Source organism: Microtus ochrogaster, chromosome 4 (assembly GCF_000317375.1).
Source record: "Microtus ochrogaster isolate Prairie Vole_2 chromosome 4, MicOch1.0, whole genome shotgun sequence".
In the NCBI taxonomy this organism is placed as follows: domain Eukaryota; kingdom Metazoa; phylum Chordata; class Mammalia; order Rodentia; family Cricetidae; genus Microtus; species Microtus ochrogaster.
Window position 1 is genome coordinate 76552285 of NC_022011.1, and position 20111 is coordinate 76572395.

Genomic DNA, 20111 nt, shown 5'->3' on the forward strand with positions numbered 1-20111 from the left:
GATCACCCACTATGTGATTAAGAGGGGTCAGGGAGGGTCAGGGTCAGGATATTCTCAAAAACAAAACAAGGTCATGGTTTGGTAAAGATCACGTTCCAGGAAACAGAGCTCTTCAACTCTCACGATAAATAGAAACCTATTTTTAAAAATACAGCACAAAGGCTCCAGCCTTCAAAGTGGAGTCAGGCAGGTTCTTCACCTGGTAGACAGGGTCAGGAAAGTGGAGAACAGTCTTGCATCAGGTGGGTGGAAGCCAGTAGTGTGCTACTAGGTGCATTCCCAAGGTCTCACATGGTAGTTAGAAGCACATTCAATCAGAGAGCTGGGCAAGGGAAGAGCATTAAGGAGGCCAAAAATACCGTGAAATAAATGTATTCAGACTTCGAACTTGCAACATCCCAACCTCCACAATCATTAAGGCTCTATTAAAGAGCCTGTTTAGACAGTTCAATATAAGGTATAGCTTCTATTGAAGAACTTTGGTTCTTGGCCTGGAGAGATGCCTCAGAGTTTGAGAGTACTGGCTGCTCTTCCAGAGTGCAATTCCCAGCAACCACATGGGGCTCACAAGTATCTATAATGAGATCTGGTGCCCTCTTCTGGTGCGGTGTGCAGGCTTTTATTTCAGGTGTTTGGTCACAAAATGGAAAACTGACTAACACTGGAAGGGTATGAGGTGAATCTCACAAGTATTTTTGGTTGGCATTTCCCTGACAATTAGTGATGCTGAACATCTTTTCAAATATCACTGGCCATTTTTTTTTCTGCCTTCTTAGAAGAAGAAATGTCTATTCAGGCATTTTCCATTTTTCCAATAGGTTGGTTTACTGCCATCGATTGGTAGTTTTAGTTATTAAGCCCTCAGCATACACATCCAACTTCATTGCTGTAACCAATCATTTCTTACAGGCTGACAGTTCCCAAATGAGATCACACCTCAGCCCTGCCTGAGAGGTCAACAGTAAAGGAACCACCATCTGATGGTTTGCATCTGGGGAGCCCTAATCTGTGACTTCCCTTGATAAAAGGCCACCTCAAAATCATCAAGGGAGCTCTCGAAGAGTGGTAAGTCGCGCCCTGTTCAAACGCAGATTAAGTCTGGGTGGGTGAGGCTTTTGGAGCTCCCTGCTTTAACAGGTCCCCTGCTGACTGTGATGCAGGTGTCCCGAGTAGTCGCCACTTTAGGAAATGCTGTCTATCCAAGGATTTCTCTAACTTCGCCTGGTTACTAGACCACAGGGTTTGTGAAGTATTTTCCTCGATAGAGAACGTAGGGTGTAAAAATAAATGATAGTTTAATACTTTTCATTGTTAACATTACAATTTGTGATCAGGGGACTAGAATTTCTGGGCTGGACACAGGTGGAATATTAACATTCCAACTGGACAGGTTTTGGCTAAAGGAGGGTCCCCACCTCTACGCACACCCAGCCCCAAAGGTAGGTTCTGCTTAGACCAAGCTAAAGAGATAAGTGGAATAATTGTACCTTTAATGAGACACTGCACTTTTCCTTTCCTGAATTGCAGCCCCCTACTGCCACCCCTCACAGAGCTTTGAAAGCCTGACCACTTCTCTGAGTTGCTCTAAGGAAAACCTCACAACAAACCTACTTCAGATTATAGGACCCAGCCGCTACAAACAAAACAGAGGCCTGAGTCTCAGTAGTTTTCCCTGAGGCAATACCTGGTTCTGATAAAAGACCACAAACTGAGACTACCCAGGCACCACCCTGGAACAGACCATCCAAAGGAAATTCCTAAAGTTCCAACCATTGTAGATAGGATCACCTGCCAGCACAAACCTCCGTGACAGATAGCAGCTGCTGGCTGAGAGAAAACCCACTAGATGGAGGCATAGAAAGATGGCTCAGTGGTTAAGAGTTTGCTGCTCAGCCGAGTGGTGGTGGTGCATGCCTTTAATACTAGCATTTGGTGGGCAGATCTCTATGAGTTCAAGGCCAGCCTGCTCTACAAAGGAAGTTCCAGGACACACAAGACTAAACAGAGAAACCCTGTCTCAAAGAAACCAAACCAAACCAACCAAACAAATAAATAAAAGTTTGCTGCTCTTCTAAGGGTTAGCGTTCAGATCTGAGCACCCATATTAGACAGCTCACAACACCAACATGTAAGTCCAACTTCAAGGGTTTCCTCTTAGAGCCACCATGGACACACACACACACACACACACCCCTGTAAATAAAATTAAATCTCTAAACAAACAACCATTAGTGCATGTCTTCCCAAGGAAACTTCCTTTGAATATCTTGTCAGACAACCTCAATTAACAATGAATTTTAAAATTTATAGAAATTATGTGTATGTGTATGTATGAGCAGAGGTCAGAGAACAGCTTTCACTAGCTGGTTCTCTCTTTCCGTTATGTGGGACCCAGGGATTGAACATAGGTTGTCAGGCTTTTTGGTGGCAAAGTCCTTTGCCCACTGAGCCGTCTCCCTGGTCCAATTAGTAGCATTTTAAATGTAAAATAGACTGTTTTTTTTAAGTCTTTGTTCGTTTAATTAGCTTTCTTGTCTTTAGCCCAGCATTCAGGAGGCAGAGGCAGGCAGGTCTCTTTAGGTTCGAGGCCAACCTGGTCTACTTAACGAGTTCCAGACTAGCCACAGCTGCATGGGGAGACTTTATTTAGAGCATTCCCTCCCCCCCCCCTTAAAACTGCATATGATTTTGCGTTGCTGTCTTAAGTAAATCTAATTTGATGTTTTCCTCAATTGTTCCTTTATTCATGTTATGCTTTTTAGTTCAGAAGTGAAATGATTTTGCCCAAGGTTATTAGAGCAAAATTAGAGTCCAATTAGTCACTTTGAGACTTAGCAACCAAGTGGCTGACGCCTCTTTAATCTTTAACAAGCTCAGTTATTCACAAATTGATGCTGGTATCTAAGGAATTTGAAGTCACGCAAACCACACAACTCTAAAATATTTGAATATTCTATTCTGAGTTAAAATGTATATTCTGCTCATCAGGCCCTCAGACTGTGAATAGAAACACTGCCAAGCAGAGGTTGTCATGTCGACCGTAAGAGATGTCATGGTTTGATAGATTTTGATTGGGTCTCTTTGAAAAGGCAATATTGATGGTCCGTCTCCCTCCTTTGCCTGTATTTCAACATGTACAATGAGGAAGTGTATATTTTTTCCACTGAAGGAAAAAAAAAATCAATGGGGTGAGGGGAAACAGGCAATTTATCTAGGCTTTCCTCAAGTGCTTGCTTTGATTTGTGGTGGGCGAGGCATAGATTAACCCCGTTTTCCTACATCCAAAACAAGACTTTTGACTCCAGCTGGCTGTTCTTTGAAATCTTTCTTTTCTGTTTGTCTCTCCATATTTCTTTTTTCCTTCCTCCCTCTGCAGCAGGGATTTGTCCTCTAAAAGCTCAGGGTGGGAGGGAGCAAGGGCTGGGAGCAGGCAGGCAGCGGGAGCTGGAGGACGCCAGGATCTGGCTTTTGTTATTGGTTGGCTGCGGCCTGATGGATGGTCGAGGGCGGAGTGAGCTCTCCTCAGTGTGTTCTGCCGGAGCCCAAGTACGGAGACCATATTTACAGGTAAGAGCAAAAATAATAATACTAAGCAGAAGGAAAGATAATTTTTTTTCTTTTTTGGAAAAAGGAAATGCTTAGTTCTAGTGGAAGCATCCTTTGGGGGCGGGAATTCCTAAGGCGCTTGGCGAAAGCGGTCCCTCGCTCGACTCGGGGCAGCCTTGGTTCGCCGTGGCTGCAAAAACGCTTCCCCGATTTAAACACGAAAACGCACAAACACACCAGGGGCATGTCTTCTTCTGGATATCCATCTAAGCCAACGTTACTGAGCAAAACCGATGGATGAACTCGTGTGTCTTTGTGTGTTTTTATCAAGGCTTGTACTCGTGGAAGCCAAAGGGAGGCATAGGGAAAGCTTGATAGATTCCACAGGTCCTGAGAAAATGGTGCCTTCTCTAGACCTACAGGATTTCATGTGGGGTCTTTATATTTACCAGCGAGTAAGGATCTTTTGAGAACTGTTGTTCAGTTTGCAGTTTCTTTTAGTGTGGACTCGGAAGGAATGGTCTGTGTGCCTGCAAGCCCTCTTCTCTCCCTGCGTCTCACGCCCTGAGTAGCTAGCTGCAGCGTTTTAGTCAGCAGATTGGAAGCTTCCGTGTGCTGTGGCGATGAAGTAACCTTCAATAGATAGCTGTCAACGTGCGCGGGACTGTTCTCACTTTAAAAACACACACGTCTAGCTGGGAAAAGTCATGTCTGACAGAGAAGTTTCATTTGTGAATCAGATACGTCTAGGTGAAGAAATTCCAACGCATATTGATAGCAATAGCCTCACGACAGTTTTTTTTTTCTTCAAAATATTCCCCAAGTTTTGACTTTACTGGTTGCTTAGAATGCATAACGTTATGTTTCATTTTCCTTCAGGAAAACCAGGAAAGATTTTTAACGGTGTGGAATAAATGATATATTTATAGTAATAGAGACAGAAAAGTAATTTTATTCCACACTAGGTCCTCTGTTGATTTTAATTTTAAGATCATTTAGGACTGAGAGGATCTCATTCCTTTTGAGCTCTTCAGAAAACAGCACAGTCATGGACTCATTGACATTCAGTTAATACCTGTTGACTGGAATAAAACACAAGCATAATAGTGCCGTAAATAATTCATTCGTATGTATTTTTGATGCATTTGAATGAATTAATAACTACCAACAATGACTTTAATTTCTAAGAAAATTGGTCTTGCATTTGATTTGATTTGGAAGGTGGGTGCTGCAAACCTTTTAATAGGGGGTACCAAGGCGGCAATTCTTAAGAAAGTCAATGGGAAAGAAATATGCTGGATATTGAGTAAAGATTATTCTAGTCACTGAAAACCTACTTCGAACTTTCCAAGCATACGAAATATACTTAATGTCTTCTTATGCTCAGGTGTTATGTTGATCTCTTCTGCCGTTTGTTTTGAACCATTTCTGAATTTCAAAAATGATGACATAATGCTGAAATTTTTTCTGTGTGTTTAATTGCTATTGTTTTTTTTTTTTAAAGTAATTTCTGATTTTCAAACAAAATGGTCATTGCGATTAATTCAAGCTTTCCACCCTCATGGGACTTAGGTGATATGCAAGACTAAATAAATATTCAGTTACTGGAATATGTTGCAGACAGTAAATTGATGCAGCTACATTTAAAGAAAAGGAATTATAAATTCTGAACAAAGCTACCTCTAGGAATGAAAGGGGATTGATGAAAATTAGAGAGCAGAGTTCCACATGGTTTTAAATTATTCTGTTTCCTTGGAAACCAGCTGCTGCAGATGCATATTGCTTTCTTTAGCTAAAAATATCATCCTTTTAATAATCACTAAGGGGAAGGTTCTGAATCAAAGCAGGGTATATTGTTGTTGCTTTTTATAATGTTCTTAATGGCTCACGTATTTTGGATGGAAAGTAGATAAACCCGCTCTCCATCATCTTTCCTCTCAGGCACTGGCAGACGTCTGCATGGCTTATAAAAAGCAGACAACTGTGGCAGTTTCTACTGCAGTCTGTGGGAGGTGTGTGTGTGTGTGTGTGTGTGTGTGTGTGTGTGTGTGTGTGTGTGTGTTGTACTGGAGGCAAAAGAGAGGAAAAGGCCTGAAAGAAGATACAGCATATGAAAGCTATGGCAAGGCGAGGCCATTTGTTTTCTTTTAGTGCTGCCAGCTTTAAGGTGGAAATGTTAGGTTTGCAGGGCAGATAACTAGTATTGTTTTTTTGTCTTCTTTTGATTTCATTTTTCTCCCCGTGCTGCAGTGGTTAATAATGTACTGAGTTGAAAGATGAAAATAGAAGAAACATTTCTTTTTTTAATGTATTGCTAACTTAAAAAAAAAAAAAGTGCTGGAGATGCATTCCCAGGCCGTGAACAGTGAGCAATCGTATTGGACACAGTGGAGTGAGGACCATGTTAGCTCAGGTCTAGACCACATTTTACTAATTCAGTCATTTTCTTACCTTGATAATCTACCTAATGAATAAAAGACTTCATTCTAGCAAGATTAAAAAATTGTTTTAATATTAAGGTTATTCATTTTTAATTAAATACTTTTAAATATATGTACATATATATTTGAAGTATTTGTCTTTGTTTGGAATAAAGCATTTGTTGTATATGGCTTCCCTTTATAAGAAAAAAAAAGCTCCTCACAATTATCATTGCTCTAGACAATTTCTCAAATTAAAATATTTTCATTACGTGTGCTTTGAAGACAGCATTGTCATCCCAAACACCATTTCCTTTATCATTTGTGAAGAAGAATCATCATAATGCGTTAGTTTTGCTATTATTGTTATAATGCAAATGAGGTTTTCAATCCTGTTATCTCTTTCCCGCTTGTTTGAATAACTTTGACAGGGAGTACTTGGTTTTCATAATAGTTATCTTAGCTGCCTAGACTTAGCCTTAGCAGTGCAGCAAGTACAGGTCTGTGCACTTAACCACGTGCTAAAGGATTTACTATCTGACCAGTACATTATATGCAGCTAAACTCACTGGGTGCATCACTGCCTTGCTTTTCAGGGGGCCTTAGGATAGTGGGGGGTATTTAGTTTTTCTCAGTTAACGTGAACAGATTACTCCCGAGATAACACTTTCAGCATAAACGATGGTGACATTGAAAAGTGGACTAACAAGCAGGAGGACCAAGAATTGCTCAAGTGACCTGTGCAGATAACCTCAAGAGCAGGCACAATTATCTAGTGTACTCCAAGTTTCTGAAGATTATGTACCAAATACACTTTAATTATCCACCTTAGATAGAAATACAGTTTACTGCTTGCCTCTACAAAGTTTTTATGTTCTTTTGTTTTCTAAAAATGGCTCACTACCATTTTAAGATGCGTTTGTACAGGCCTCTCAAGTCTCATAAAAATATACTAAGGAAAATGAATATTTAATAGCTTCCTCCATAATATCGTTAGGCAACTTCATATCTGTAGTGGAAATGTGATAGTTTGGCAAATGACCCCATATTTCTGGAAATGGGAAGGGCTGGGGTTTACAAGAAAGGGTAACCATATCAGGGTAGGAAAGCATGGGTCAGGTTTCCCCAGTTTCACAGATGCTACATACTTTAGGTGATCCAGGCAAATGAAAACCCACATGAGCGTCTGCCCTGCCAGGTGCCAGATGATATTCTTGCTTTCATCTACATTAATGCCCAGTTTTTAGTGTAGGGTTGGTTATACAGGAATGAGATGGGAATCGACACCAAGTAGTTGCTGCTCTTCCAGTCTTATTTTCACGCATCAAGGAGCCAGGCATGGAATTCGTGATCCAGCCAATGACATCATTTTTGCCTCCACAAATCTCAGCCAGTGGGCGGGACCTTGCATTTCTCAGTCAGCTGTTTAGATCTCAATTATAGTGGACTTTTTTTGGCCTAAAAATTGTTGAATGTAAAAATTCTGTAAACAGACTTGGTTTAAGATTTCAAACATTTTATTCAAGGTGTGATTAGTTTGCTAAGTGTTAGTGCTTTCTATGCAGTGTGTATCGGGAAGGATGTCATGAACAAGAGAAGAACTTGATGGATATTAGACTCATCATTTAAAAAGATAGATAAGATGGGCTGGGGAGATGGCTCAGCGGTTAAATTACTTGCTAGGTAAGCAAGAGGACTGGATTTGGAGCTCTAGAACCCATGCTTATATCAGGCGAGCACACCGTTAGCCACGTCCCTGAAATTCTGCTCTGTCAAGATTTGACTGAGAGACACTGCCTCAAATAATAAAGGAGAAAATTGATAGAAGAATATTCCCAATATCTGTATGAGTTCTCCACACACTTGTGCACATGCAGGTATGCATATCTTCCTTCACCCATGGGTGCCTACACATGTGAACATGCATTTTGCACACATGCATAGCACATGAGAAAATAAAAGGAGATATAGCCATGTCATATGTTTCTCAAGAGCCCTTATATTAAGGGTACGTCCAGTTTATCAAAATAGTTCAAAACAGTAAGGAATCATGGCGTATACAATATAATTCTGTTTTTTTCCCTGATTCACTTGTACATTAGTTAAAAACGAAATTAACTTAAAAGAAAAACAGCATGCTTTTTTGCAAAAGTTAATGTCTTTAATCAATATTTAGCACACAGTCTTTTGTCAATATTCATTTTTTTGTATGCTGTACATTTTAGGCTCTGCTCTCTAGGAGCATGTGACTGATGCACAGAGCTATCTTCCTGGAGTCTTCATTTCAGACACTAAGGCATAGAAAATTATTCTTGAGGGGTAGAGGGAAACTAAGCCTTTGCCTGTCCACAACTGTGATCGCCAACAACCATGTCTTTACACTAAATGCGGGACATGTTGCGTTAAAGACTGTGTAGAAGAGATTTGGAGTTAAGGAGGGCTTTGGAAGCATGTAAAAATGCATGACTGGCCAGATGGTCTCCAGGGTGTAACAGCATTTTGGAGTTTCAGAGAATTCTGCACTTAGACCTTTTCTGGTTCCCAGTGAGGCTGGTGGGTTTGATTTGCTGTCACTATCCCCTTCACTGTTTACAGGTCTGACAACAGGGTCAGAAGCATAGTTAGTGTGTTTTCTAGCAAGTGTCTAAACAGTTGCTTGCTGTCGCATCATGGAACCACCACAAATATTTAATAAATGAAACAATTTCCTAAGCAGCAGGAGGGATGAATATCTGTACAAATCTCTCTTCCCCTCCCTCCCTCCCTCCCTCCCTCCCTCCTTTCTCTTTCCCTGGGTTAGCCATGACAAGTTATTGGTTCCCAGGCAGTTCTGGTTGTGATGGTGTCAGCTTAGTAGGGGCAAAGTGATTCTCAAAAAGGTTTTTCTTTTGTTTCCCTGCCACTAAGTCATAGACATTCTTGTTTTACTTAATCAAAATTCCTTCCTTCCTTCCTTCCTTCCTTCCTTCCTTCCTTCCTTCCTTCCTTCCTTCCTTCCTTTTTTAGATGACAAGTCTCAATTTTTAGACTGTCCACCCACTGTGAGGCCCAAAACCTCTAGGGGTCCCACAGAAGTCAAACAGCTCTGGCTGTCAAATGAGAAGTTGAGCTTGGAGACTCTGTTATAACTTTTTCTTTTGAGATTATTACACAACAGACAAATGAGGCTATGGAGTGAGAAGCACCTTCCTTGTCCTGCACTGCCGGGACTGTTTTCTGCCTGTGGTCATTGTATCTGTTCTCTCTAGCTTTCTCCAAACCATCTAAGTTATAGCTGCCACATCAGGGCCTTACACAATCCCTGATAGGTAGTTTGTGTTCCAAATTGTGTTGCTGACGAAATTATGACGTGAGTGATGGTCTCGGCCAGCCAGCCTCCTAGTCTCTTCTAACCCCTCAGCGACAGGCGCACCTCGATTCACCGACATTCCTTTCCTTTCCTGTACTTCTCCAGGAATGCTCTTCAGAGTGACAGCATCCATGTCACAGAAATGTCATGAAGCCAGGCAAATTTTCCCGCTGCAGATTTTTATTGTCTAAGATGCCACTTGAGTTTTCCTGTGCTAATGAGGGATTTCATCTGCATGCGCTTCCCATTTCACGCTTCTCGTCTTTGCTTCATTATAAGGTGGCAGCCAGCCCTCCATGTTAGCTGACATCGCAGCCTCAGATTCAAATATAGGATGGACATAGTCAAAGGAAAAAGGAAGAGAGCGTACAACCGTGAGCATCATGTCTTCACGGCATCTGGCTTTACACAGGATGCAGAGGCTGTCCGTCATAAACCGTGGGAGGCCACTAGTGTGCCTCATAGAATCCTGTGTGTTTTCACAGGTACTTGTGCATTTTAGGACAGAGAGGGTTCTTGGAACAATTTCTCACAATACTGAGAAGTGACTTCTACATTCTATATACGTTCACTCAGAGCATCCTATATTCAGCAAATTAATTAGCTGCAAATTAATGTAATTAAGTCACATTAATATGTAAGTATGAATATTGATGCATAAAACATAGTATATATTAAGCACATCTCTTTTACATTTATTGCAGGGGGGGTCAATGAACCCCACTTTGTTATGATTAAGATGTACAGTAATGTGTGGGGCTTGTGGGAATAGCTCAGTAAAAGAGAGCTTGCCTAGCTAGAATGAGGCCCAGGGCTTGACTCCCAGCACTGAAAAAACAAACACATAAACACACAAGGGAAAAAAAAAAACAAGTAAACAAAACCATTGTTCAGAAGTCCTTTTCGTCTACCACTGATTTTCTGACAATTACGCTGTGCTCTGGTATAATAATCCTAAATCCCAATGCGGGGCAGCGCCAAATAAAGCAAGCATAGGTCTTTTCACACCGAGACTCCGTGCCGTTTTACCGAAACCTAATACAGGTCAAGGCGGAGGAGAGCAGATAATGCGGGAGGGTTGACGTCTTTACTAAAATTACCAACACAACCGGGTAGAAAGGATGGAAGGAAGAAGAGTGAAGGGAGGGAAAGCGTGTGGGTGGTGGGGGAGACAGAGAGAGAAAATGAGAATATGTATCAGGGCCCTGAAAAGAAAGGGAAGGAAAAGAGGAAAGGGGAAAGGAAAGGAAGGGGCGGGCCACTGAGAGGGAGAGAAGGAGGCCAGTTTTAAGCAATGAGGTGATGCTGAGGGAGTGAGAAAGCACGGTGCATGGTTCCAGATGTGCAGACATCTGGGTTTGGGTTCTGGTTTTGCAATCTACCTCTACAACCTTGCCTTTATTATCTAATCTCTTTGTGCTTCGACCTTCACTCCCCCCCCCCCCATGATATCAACAATAGCGATAGTTAATGAGGTGGTGTATCCTGTTAGTTTTCTATCACAAGCATAACAGGTAAACCACTCACATATGTTAGCTTAGAACACCCAGAGTCAGACGTCCTGAACAGCATGGCCATACTCATTGCTCAGGGTCCCACAGGCTGGACCCCCAAATGTCGGTTCAGCTGAGTTCTTGTCGGCTTGCTGTAATGCGCGTCTCATTCGGAGCTTCTCCTGTTGATGGTAGAAGTCAGCTCCTTAGATTGACAGGTCGAGAACCGTGTTCCTAGAGGTTGTGTGCTTTCCGTGCCATTCATTTCTAGCTCCACACAAAGGGTCGGCCTCACACTGAATCCCTCTCGTTCTCATTATATAACTTCCTGTCAGTGGTTTCTCAACGTGGGGGTCGCGACCCCTCGCGCTCGAAAGACCCTTTCATGGGGGTTCGCCTAAAACCATTGGAAAACACAGATATTTGTGTTGCCATTTATACAGTAGCAAAATTACAGTTATGAAATAGCAAATTAAAATAATTTAATGTTCAGGGTCACCACAACAAGAAGAACTGTATTAAAACTGGTCACAGCATTAGGAAGGCTGAGAACCGCTGCTCTCGTCCCCCTTTGAAGGACTTGGGTGATTAGGTCATAGCTGCGTCCTCCCCCTCCTGCCCCAATCAGATCACTGGTTCATATGAAACCCTTTTTGGCCACATTCTGTATGATCATGAGTGTGATCACCAGAGTGGGTTCTCATTATTTTCACAACAGTGGACTAAAGTAAGCATGTATAGGAGGACCAGAGAATGCCAACGACTCTTCTGGAATTTTGTCTGCCACTCACCTGAAACACTGGAATGGTGTCTCGTGCAAAATAGGCAATATGTGTATGTTAACAATAATTATTAATTTGAGTAGCTGACAAATTCTCAAAAAAAAAGAATCAAAAACGTCCTACATTATTGGCACAGGCATGGTAAAAAAACGTATCCAAGAGCACTATCCAAGACCTAAATTGACTGGGCACCATGGCACACGCCCTTAATCCCAGCATGTGGGAGGCAGAAGGAGGGGGATTTCTGATCTGAGTGTGAGGCCAGCCTGGTCTACAGAGCGGGTACCAAGACAGGCTCCAAAGCTACACACACACACACACACACACACACACACACACACACACACACACACACACAAACCCTGTCGCGGGGAAAAAACAAAAAACAAAACAAAAACACAACCAAATTGACAACCAAGCTGGCAAAGCGTTTGGAAACGCCATTATTCCACCTTTAGGAACTTGTCTCGCGGTTGTTTGTGACAATATAAAAATATGATAAAATGGTACTGTGATTTACATGTGTTTCCTCTGAGTACATGTCTTTGAAAAGAGCCCAGCATCCTCTTTTAGAAGTTTGATTAAATATTTATAGTACAGTTAGTCTGTGCAATACTCTATAGCCCTAAATACAAAACCAAAAGCCAATTAGACAGCGACAGAATGGGATGTTTTTGCTGCATAACTCGGGAAATTACAGCGTATTAAACTGTGTGTGCCCTGTTAGTACAGTCACAGCCCTTCCTGGACTGTGAGGTAGGCTTTAGGTAAAATCTGATCATTTGAACAAGCATGCCCTGACAACTTCCCTCAGATTTGTCCCATGTCAAAATAAGCATCGAGGAGTGGGAGGCAGGCTTTCATGTAGGGTGTGGCCGCTCAGTAGGGAAAGATCCAGACATTGCCCATGTTCACCACTGAGGAGGAGGGTGCCCCCAATGGAAGATTTCCACCTTTTACCCATCTTTTCAATGGTCATCTATGCGATGACCCCCAAAAGCAAGCAGTGCATCTTGGTCCCTCACCCCTACTTTGTCATCCTGCCTTGTGTTAATAATTTGGTTAAATTTCACTCTCAGCAAATGTTTGTTCGCATGAAATTGATAAAGAGCTCAGTTTCTTACAGTTCTGGAAGTGGGTTGGACAAGATCAAAGGGTTGCATTTAATAAGGGTTCTCTTGGTACCGCATGTCATGGTGGAGGGAGGCCAGTTACATTGCTCAGCAGGTAAAGGCTGGTGCCACCCAACATGATGAACCTGGGCATGATTCCAGAACTCACAAAGTGAAAGGAGAGAAGCAACTCCTTCAAGTTGCCCTTCTCTGATCTTTATATACCTGCTACGCCAAGTATGCACATTGCACACGCATGCACGCACATGCGCGCATACACACACACACACACACACACACACACACTCAGACGCTCTAAATAAAGAAATGAATAAATGGATGAATGTTAAAAAAGATATTCCTTCGAAGAAAGTGAGAAAGCATGGCAGCATAAGAGAGCTAGCACAGGAGAGGTGGGGAGCGGAATCCGAGCTGTCCAGACCTTAGGGTGTGACTTGTTCTGCTTTAGCTCTGTGATGCTTCCTGGAATAGTTCATTCTCACGGATGGCAGGAAGGTGTAGAAATTATCAGTCGCGAGAACACCTGGAATGTGTAGTCTGACACTGTCAACGAGCTCCTCATTAGCCCTGCTTTATAAGTGAGAAAACTCCAGGAAATTAAGTCAGCCACCCACGAAATTGTAAGGGATCTTCAAATCATGTTTGTAGCAATGGGCTTTCCATCAAATGGGCAATTTCTGGTGAGTCTTGGGACTATATATTAAAAAAAGATTCTCCCAGGATTGTTTTCCAGTTGACCTGAGATACAGCCCGCTGTGGGACAACTTCCCCTCTAGGGATTCTTTTTCCCTTGCGATTTTATTTTCTATCTGTTACCCCCGAGATCTTAGCATTCAAATCCCACAGATGTGCTTTTAGCTGGGGGATCTGGATGTCCCCAGACATGTGGGTAAAAATGCTTCTTCCCAGCTGCTATCGGAGATTTGGTTCTAGATGTTTGCCTCATCCCCCACAACTAGCCTGATTTCTTCTGCTTTTTGTTCTTTTATGACTAAATCCTTGACGAAAATCAATGCCAAGCCCTTTTAGGCTCCCCAATTGTTCTTTTTCTCATTTAGAGATTTCTTGGTCTTCAAAATCTCATCACCATGTTTTGGCTTCCTTGACCTGTGTCCCCAGAATCGTTCAGTCTGCTTTCATTTTTAACCTTTATCTCTCTGTAGCAATCCAAGCCCGCGATTGTATCGGGGCTATCTGGTCAGCATTGCTTTAGTGGGAGTGAGAGCAGGATGTGAAAACAGCACGGGATGGTGATAGGTGTGGGCCTGCTGTTCAGTGTACATGGTTATTCGGGAATATAACCCATAATATAAACCTCGACATAGAGTATTTCCTCTATGACACTTGTTGGATAAGCCAAAACCCAGGGTCTGTGGAGACACACTTCTAAGCTCTCCACTAACTTTAGAAAATTAACTTTCATTTGTAGAAATTTCATCAGACCCAACATTCTTCACAGGTTTTCTCTCAAAACAACAAATTAGATTTTGCCTTTTTATTCAAGTGATCTTTCCTGAGTCAGTAGCTAATTCAGTTATTTCTCATTTATGTCCTCATAAAATCTAGCTTATAAGTTAATGACTTAAATTTTCTACACTAACTCCAGTAATCTGCTTTCTCTTTTGAGTTTCTGGGCACATACATAATTACTCTACTGTTGTTTTAAACATTGTAATCCAAAGTATTGTTATTCTATATTTTACTCCATTTAGGTTGCTATGGCAAAATACCATGGGCTGGGTAGATTAATAACAACAGGAAAAATACTTTTCACTTTTCTGGAGCATGGAAACCTAGAATCAAGATGTCATTCTAGTCTGTCTCTGGGGAGACTTACTTCCTAAGCCTTCTTCTCTGTAACCTCACAGAATGGGAAGGAATTTGGGCAGGACTGAGGGGCTCTTAGAAGGAAAATATTTATGAACCTCAGTGACATAATGATTCCTCTAGAACTCCCCTCTTGATGCTATCACCTTGAGTTAAGTTAGGGCTATAACATTTGTGACGTTGCAGCAATGTAGGAGCAAAAGCATTCATGATTCCCTGATTGTAGCCCAAATTGTAATTATTTTTTATATTAGGACTAATACAGTATTGCCAGTAGGCAGATTTCAGAAACCTAACAGGCCCCACACATTTCACATGTAGGAAAGGTGGGACCTTGTCATGGAACCCTGAGGTAGAACTCAGACATATTCGATTTACGGCAGATAGACAGCAAATGCAATACTCGCTGCTAGGAAATATCAGTCAAGTCGTCTATAGTTCTGATTTTGATAACATTCCTTTCCGCTTATGAAGTCTCAACAATTCTGCATCATAGGGTGATTTCAAATATGCTTAGGATTTTCACTTACTGTAGATGAAAAAATTAAAAAAAATCCTCATTAAAAGGCCTTCATAGTAACTTCCTAAAACATATCCCTCCCACCCATCACTGCAGACATCTGAATGGGGATAGTATCCTAATCTCTCACAGCCTCATTCCTCTTGAATGGTTTTTGTGTTACCACGAAAGTATTACATGGTGATTTTAGGAATGGAGTCGGACCGTAGAAACCGGGACGAGATTGGTGAAGACAAGGCAGGATGAACAGTTTTCTCTTTCTTCTTCCTTTTTTCCCCCTGTCCCTTCTCCCCTTCTTTCTGCCTCCCTCCCCTTTCCCACTCAAATGCCCAACTATACATTTCAGGCTTTCTCCAATTAACACCAGAAAGAGAGGTACACCTGAGTTCCATTGGATGCCTTCTCTTTCAACTGATGGGGGCTTCAGTTCATGGGTCAGGGTGCCCAGTGGTCACAGTCATGCAAAAACATCCACTGAGAAAGTGGCTTCGGGAACAACTTGTCTTGGGGACTCAAACAGTGCAGTTCATAGGCCACAGAGGGTGGGTTTTAGGAAGAAATTTTTATTGTATTATTTGGAGGTGGAGCTTAGTAGAAAAAAATCAGAGATACTGGGTAACTGGAGGAGTCCCATCGATGGCGTAATGTCATGCTTCCAATCTGAGACACTGTCCAGGATTGATGGCAGAAACTAAAGTGAGGCATGGAGGTGAGCTGGGGTGTCACTGAGTTTTATGGAGGCCTTTTTTGTGTTAGGTGGACTTTAACTTAGGAATTGGGTTGTAGGACATGGAGTTACCCAAAGTGTTTACTGAGGCCTTTCCTCTAACTTCAGGTGGACTTTAGCTGAAGAATTCAGGCATTAGATACTCACCATTACACACCAAGTCTACTGGGTCAGTGACCAGAGGGTTTTTGTCTCATGACTTTGAAGAGTGAAATTCAAGGCCCACAGATGGGGAGTTTTTCGGAAGAAGGTTCATTGTAGATTCATAGGTGAGAGTTTGAGAGAGTGAGAAGGAGGAACTCCTGGGTGCTAGGGGCAGATCCAGGAATGGGTGTCAGCAGGTGCTATGCTGTGTAGCTTCTTGGCAGGGTTCTCGACCTCAGGAGAAGAGTCAACAAGGAAACAGGGGCCAGAGCCCTTCTGGCATGCCTGTTTCCTGTCAGGGACATCCCTGGAACTCTATTGCTTTGGGATCTCTGTCCTACATAACCAGTTTCTGTCACCTGTTCTCAGCATAGTGGACATGTGCTTAGCACATCCAGACATCAAATACAAATTGAGAAAAATCTAACAAATGCTTTATATTGATTCCACATCATGACTGAAATCAATTAAAGACCTTCCCCAAGCTTCTCTGCAAGACTTAAAACACCTCCACATGAGTGGCTTGAAGGGAAGCAGATTCTTCCCACCATAGGTTAAGCACTGTCTGCAAGAGAGTTTTTAAGGACAGACCACTAGATTTCAAACAAAGCCTACATGGAGCCCAAGCCTTGAACTTCTTGCAGAGCAGGTAGTAATTTTACATTTGTCTTAAAAAGAAAAATATTGACTGAGCAACCTTAGGAGGACACAACTAAAGCAGGTATTTTTACTTTTAATTTTAAATCAACAAATAAATACTTGCAATGATTACTATTCATTTATAACCACCCCCTCTATTTATTTCTTTAACTTGATAGAGAAATGATTACTTTTTATCACTGATTTTATTTGCCAAAGAAGCCTACAAAGTGGCACGAAGTATCTGAATTATTCTATTGAATAGTAGCAGCAAGATTTCACCACCATTATCAAGTAATTGATAAGTGTACACATACACACACCCGTACACACACACACACGCACACACACGTACACACACACGTACACACACACGTACATGTTTGCACACATGCCAGAATCCTGCAGTGACTTCTCAATTAGAACAATGTTAAAAACCTTTTAAATTCTGCTTTCCATTCCCAGACACCTGTCTAATTTCACCACTAGCATGCTCTTCTTGGGCCTTTGACACACAACTGTTCTTTTGTCCTAGACCATTCTTCTTCAAAGTCCCAAGTGCCAACTCACCTTCTTGTCCATATTTCTTCTTTGTGACACTCACCAAACAAAAATTAAATGTCCTCTACATGGCCAGATTACGGTCACTATATCTCTCAAGTGTTTGTTTTTCTCTTTAGAACTTAACCTTCATATAACATATTATATATTTAAGTTCATTTGTATGTTGTTAGCTTGCCTCTGCCCACATCATTAGCTCCCAGTAGATGAGTCCCATCGTACAATAGTAAGAAGTTTTTTTTTTGTTTAAATACATTGCTTCATTGCCATTCTCTATCATCTAAAATAATATCAGTGGCGCTAGAGACATAATTTAGGTAAGAATGTTTGCTGTTCTTCCAGAGAACCCAAATTCAGTTCTTAGCTCCCATGTTTGGGAGCTCACAATTGCCTATAATTCTAGGCTCATGGCATCCAACATCGTCTTCTGGCTTCTGCAGGTACCTGGACTCACATGTACATACCCAGCACAGATCCGCGCTCATATACACACGTAAAAGTAAACTAAATCTTAAAAACATAACAGTGTAAACATGAGAAAATACAGTAACCGTTTACCAAGTAAATTACACATGCCTACCAGAGAGACAGAAATGATCAATGAAGACACTCAGTTGGAAAAACAAGCAAATAAAAACCCATCACGAGACTCTGGTGACCACTGCTGATGGTAGCTGGAGATGGTGAGGTGAGAGAAAGCTTTTGAAGATGAGAACCGTGTGCCAGTGGGGAGCCTGGGGAACCAGAGGGCACAGATTCAGAGGAAGCCTGTTACCCAAGAGACCTGGAGCTAAAATGTCCCCGGAACTGTAGTCACCAAAATTAAGGGAAACTCTCTGGTCAATAATGACAGAAAGAGAGGGGACAGACCCCAAAGTAGACCTTTCAAAAATAAATCCCTGATGTTTGACTTTCCATACTACTAGAAGCCATGTCTTAAATTGCCATATTGAGGGTTGTCTTAAGCGGTCACTTTCCCTTTGTGGCTCTTGCTGCCAGAGTTTCTTGTGCTATTGGTTTGCTCAGCAATGCATGGCTGGCTAAGGGCATTTGTAGGCCTGTGTTGTTTGATATCCCAGGCAGTCAACCATCTAAGTCACTGATGCTGATCATTCTGGTCTGTGCTGTTGAATCAGTACAATGTGGGCTTCAAATTACAGCGTAATTTGAAAGTTGCTTCTTTAGCTTTGTACCCAGAATCAATAAGTGATAAGCGGCCGTGAACCATAAAGTCTAGTACTGCAAAGTGACGCTTCTGGATATGTAAACAAGGCACTCGCCAGGTTACAGTAGGTTAGACTGTGAAAGCCTGTAGCCAAAAAGACCTAGCCCCAAGTAGGCATCTCTCACGCAGCCCTGGCAATGCAGCTTTCTATTTAGCACATCTCAGAGCCTACCACCTACTGTCTACTTGTTTGGGAGGCTGTTTATTCTTGCAGTGGTGTATCATTTTCCCTTAGAAAAGGCCTATTTCTTGGTAGCCTTGTTACAAACAGCACATAAAAGAGACAAGGAAGAAGACTGCATGATTTTTAGCACAGCTGATCCCGTTCCCTCCTGAAGTTCGGCCCCTGTAGGTGTTTGTGTTTGCAACCCCTGGTTATGTTTTCTCTATAGATGCAGAGAAATTGTTACTCTAAGTGGTTTAATGATTCATCAGACTTGACATTAACAATTTTTTAAAATTGTGAATCTACCTGCGTCTGACTGACTCTCCCAGCCTGTGTTTACCACCAAGAGTGAAGAATTAATGCTTTATCCAGCAAAAAGATTTGGGGACTAGTCTGTCATGTGTAAAATCTATTCAGCTCTCCTTAGCACAGCCCTTGAATATTCCCTGTGGCTTGGCTGAATTGACTGGAAACAAGATAAGTCATCTAAATTCTGCAGGTATTGCCATTCCTAGCAACCAATTTGATTTTTGATGGACAAAGAGCCCCAGGAAAGTAGATGCCTTTGTATCTGAGAAAAAAAGAAATCCCCAACAAGACAGACATACCCTCATCAGCATGCTCCCAGTATGACAGCGTGCAAGTGAGTGATCCGTTTTGTTCTGAACTCCGGCTCTGCCAACGCAAGTACGCGCTTTAGCAGAACAAATCAAAGGAATGTATTTGACTTGTGTTTTGGCATCTGAAAACACGAAGCCATATTTCCTCATGCGGCATTCTCTTCCTATCCCACATTTTTTTAATTTGAGCTCTTTCTCGCAGACGCCATTGCCAGAATGAGAATGAAAAGTAACAGTGAACCAGGGTGTCATTGCTCACCACGCTTCCCAGTGTTACAGCAAGTGCTGTCTGTGGTTCAGAGTACCCGACCCCAAGAAGACACTCAGTCCTTGACTATGCAGTCAGCGGGCACAGATTTCAATCCTCGGCTCCCGTTCCTTCTGCAGGTCCATGTGACAGCTGTGAGTGGAATTTTAAAGGGGACCTTTGAAGAAGCTGACAGCGCCTCCCTCTGCCCCTCTGTGCAGGAATCAGATGATGACGTTTTTAGCTGAGAGTCTTTAGATGATGACAGTGCTGAGAGTCTTGATAGTATCAGTCTGTCCATACCTGATCATTTACCCGTGAGTATCTGAAGCTGTATTTCATGTTTTCCTTCCTCTACATCATTTTTGGATGGTTCGTTCTTGGGGGCTTCAGCTTACTTAATTGTACTCCCAAGTTCTTTATCATACAAATGCAGCTGAAGGTATCATTGTTTAATTAGTCCTCAAGGTATGCGCCCCCCCCCCAATATCTCTAATGGGATGGGGTCTGGAGGAGGCAGAATTTAATTAGCAGTGAGCAGACAGCAACTGAGAACCATTTCATCTTGGCTTTCTAAACTAGGTCTTTGTTTGAGAAATCGAATTAATGGTATCTGATACTGTAATGACGGTCAGTGGGTTGGGAAGTATTTGACATCTAAGTGTTGTACACTCATGTAGACTAGACTTTTTTTTTTTTTTTTTTTTTTTTT

General features: G+C 42.0%; 1 protein-coding gene across 2 annotated transcripts in view; it reads left to right on the top strand.

Moving 5' to 3' along the window:
- The first annotated feature begins 3494 nt into the window (after positions 1-3494).
- The window catches only part of Csrnp3 (cysteine and serine rich nuclear protein 3), a 176388-nt gene continuing 159771 nt past the window's right edge, over positions 3495-20111 (top strand). Inside the window, exon 1 of one of the 2 annotated variants that reach the window (XM_005346495.3) lies at positions 3495-3567. The gene's annotated coding sequence lies outside the window, so the exon portion shown is untranslated. Of the gene's footprint in view, positions 3568-19649; positions 19717-20111 lie in introns of those variants that run through there. The other variant, XM_026778546.1, reaches the window with a different exon arrangement.